Source organism: Marmota flaviventris, chromosome 16 (assembly GCF_047511675.1).
Source record: "Marmota flaviventris isolate mMarFla1 chromosome 16, mMarFla1.hap1, whole genome shotgun sequence".
Taxonomy (NCBI): Eukaryota; Metazoa; Chordata; class Mammalia; order Rodentia; family Sciuridae; genus Marmota; species Marmota flaviventris.
Genome location: NC_092513.1, coordinates 60793925 through 60797610, shown reverse-complemented (window position 1 = coordinate 60797610; position 3686 = coordinate 60793925).

The window sequence follows — 3686 nt, the reverse complement described above, 5'->3', positions numbered from 1 at the left end:
GAAAAAGAAAATGGGGCTAGGGCCTCATCCCTCTAGATGCACCCCAGCACTGGTGACTAACACAGAGGAAGATTAGGGGTGTTGGGGTTCGGCTCCCCTCCCCAAGCCCAGGGTAACTCTTAAGGTGGAGGCGACTCCAATTGAGTTCCTAGTGGACACTGGAGCTCAACACTCTGTATTGATGGAGCCGCAAGGAAAATAATCTAAAAAGACTTCTTGGGTATAGGGGGATACAGGGATTAACAAATGTTCATGGACTACCCAAAGAACAGTGGACCTAGGCATGGGCCCGGTATCCCACTTGTTCTTAGTTATCCCTGACTGCCCCTACCCGCTGTTGTGAAGAGACTTACTCAAAAAAATTGGAGCTCAAATTCACTTTCATCCTGGAGGCACTACAATCTCTGATGGTCAGGGGAAGCCTATTCAGGTACTGACTGTGACCTTAGAGGATGAATATAGACTGTATCAACAACCCGTCCCCAGCAATCAGGATATAGGCTATTGGCTAAAGGAGTACCTGGAGGCATGGGTGGAAACAGGAGGTTTGGGTCTGGCAAAACACTGGCCGGCAGTGTTTGTGGAACTAAAGCCTGGAGCAGACCTGGCTAGGATTTGTCAATACCCTATGCCAGTGGAAGCTTGAGCAGGAATATCCCCCCAGATTCGGGGGTCCTGAGGTCTTGCCAGTTGGCTTGGAATAACCCGCTTCTGCCTGTTCGGAAGCCTCAGTCCAATGACTACTGGCCAGTCCAAAACCTGAGGGAGGTGAACAAAAGGGTGATGGACATTCACCCCACTGTCCCTAACCCAAATACCCTCCTAAGCTCCCTGCCACCTGAAAGGCAATGGTATACAGTACTAGATCTAAAAGATGCCTTCTTTAGTCTGCCCAGGCCCCCAAGAGTCAACAACTATTCACCTTCAAGTGGTCAGACAAGGAAAAAGGAATCAGTGGACACCTAACATGGACCATGCTCCCACAAGGCTTCAAGAATTCTCCTACTATCTTCGATGAAGCACTCCATGAGGACCTAGGTGAGTTCTGGGAGAAGCATCCTGAGCTAACTCTCTTACAGTATGTAGATGATTTGTTGGTTGCAGCCCAGACCAGAGAAGAGTGCCTAAAAGGGACCAGAGACCTGATGCAGACCCTGGGGGACCTAGGTTACCGAGCCTCAGCCAAGAAAGCTCAAATCTGCAAGCCTGAGGTGATATACCTAGAGTATCTGTTAAAAGACAGGCAATGCTGGCTAACACAGGCCAGGAAGGAAACAGTTTTAAAAATCCCTGTACCCCGGACTCCAAGGCAAATAAGAAAGTTTCTGGGATTGGCCGGCTTTTGCAGGCTGTGGATACCTGGGTTTGCTGAATTAGCCAAGCCTCTGTTCAAAGGCACAAAAGAAACTCAGCCCTTACAGTGGACCACGGAGATGGGCAGAGCCTTTGATAAAATTAAGACTGCATTGCTGTCCACACCTGCTATAGGGCTACCCGATGTCACGAAACCATTTTATCTGTACATTGATGAGCGCAAGGGGGTTGCTAAAGGGGTTCTGACCCAGTATCTGGGTCCCTGGAAGAAGCCAGTGGCCTACTTGTCAAAAAGGCTGGACCCTGTTGTGGCCAGCTGGCCACCTTGCTTGAGGATGATAGCTGCCACTGCCCTAATGGTTAAAGATGCTGACAAACTAACCTTAGGACAAGAGCTATATATCACCACCTCCCATGCCATTGAGGGAATCCCGAGACAACCTCTGGACTGATGGCTAAGCAATGCCTGGTTCACCCATTATCAAGGACTATTACTTAACCCTCTCAGAATCACCTTTCAGGCACCCTCAGCTCTCAATCCCGTGACCCTTCTACCCAACCCCAACTTGGAGGCTCCCTTGCATGACTGTGCACAGATCCTAGCACAGGTCCACGACATCAGAGAAGACCTCAAGGACCAGCCATTGCTGGATTCGGAGCTTATCTGGTTTACAGATGGTAGCAGCTTCATTCAACAAGGTCAGAGGTATGCAGGCACAGCAGTGGTAACAGAGACTGAAGTGGTATGGGCTGAGCCCCTCCCAAACTGATAGCCTTGACCCAAGCACTAATGCTTGGAAAAGACAAAAAGCTGACTGTTTACACAGATGGCCGGTATGCTTTTGCCATGGCCCATATACTTAGCGCCATCTATAAGGAAAGAGGGCTACTGACAGCTGAGGGAAAGACTATAAAAAATAAAGAAGAGATATTGGCCCTCATTACCGCCCTATGGTTGCCTAAGAAATTGGCCATTGTCCACTGTCCAGGACATCAAAAACCTAAGGACATGGTATCTAGAGGGAACAATCTGGTGGATGGAACCACTCGGAGAATAGCCATGCAAAGAGAGACTGTGATGATAGCCAACCTGCCTGACCCGGGGCTCCGCAGCCTACCAGAAATGCCACAATATTCCAAGGAGGACTTAGAATGGATTAAAAAACTGCCTATGACTCAGTGCCTTAATGGATGGTGGCGAGACTTCCGATGTCATGTGATAATACCTGAAAAATTAGGCAACAGAATTTTACAAAAAATGCATTGCTCCACCCACATGGGTGAGAGAAAGATGCAGAACCTACTAAGGCATACTAAGATAAAGATTAAAAATTCAAATTCCAAGATCTAGCAGATTATTGCTACCTGTAAGGCCTTCCAGCTGATGAATGTGGGCCACAGCACAACCAACCCTGGGAATCGGGTAAGAGGAGACAGACCAGGAGCCTATTGGGAAGTAGACTTCACTGAAGTAAAACCTGGCAAATATGGATATAAGTAACTTCTAGTTTTTATAGATACTTTTTCAGGATAGGTAGAAGCATTTCCAACCAAGCGTGAGACAGCTCAATTAGTAGTTAAAATGTTGCTGGAAGACATCTTACCCAGGTACGGCTTCCCAGTCTTGGTACAGTCGGATAATGGACCGGCCTTTATGTCTAAGGTTAGTCAGGGACTCATGTCTATTCTTGGGGCAGATTGGAAATTGCATTGTGCTTACAGACCCCAAAGTTCAGGACAAATAGAGAGAATGAATAGAACTCTAAAAGAGACCCTAACCAAATTGACCATGGAGACTGGCGGAGACTGGGTAGCCCTCCTTCCCTATGCCCTGTATAGGGTATGAAATTCCCCTTATAAATTAGGAGCCACTCCCTTTGAAATTATGTTTGGCATACCCCCCTTCCATAATCCCCTGCTTGTCTGAACACCTGCTTGTAGAATTTGATGACTCTGACCTCTTAATTTCCCTAAAAGCCCTACAACAAGCCCACCAGGACATGTGGCCCCACCTCAAAGCTCTGTAGGGAAACAGGCCCCCTTCTCCACCACACAGCTTCCATCCCAGAGACTGGGTCTACATAAAGAGACATCGACAGGACTCACTGCAACCTCGCTGGAAGGGACCATACATGGTGATCCTCAGGACACCTACTGCTCTCAAGGTTGACGGAATCACCACCTGGATCCACTACTCTCACGTAAAGCCAGCGGAATCATCCTCCGTGAGGAGTGACTTCATTCCAGATTCAAACTCCAAGTGGCAAGTTATTCGCCATAAGAACAATTTTCTTAAACTTAAGATAAGGTGTTTAAACCCTAGTTAGGATGCTATTATTAGTCTGGCTGCTTATTCTTGTTTACATTAGTAC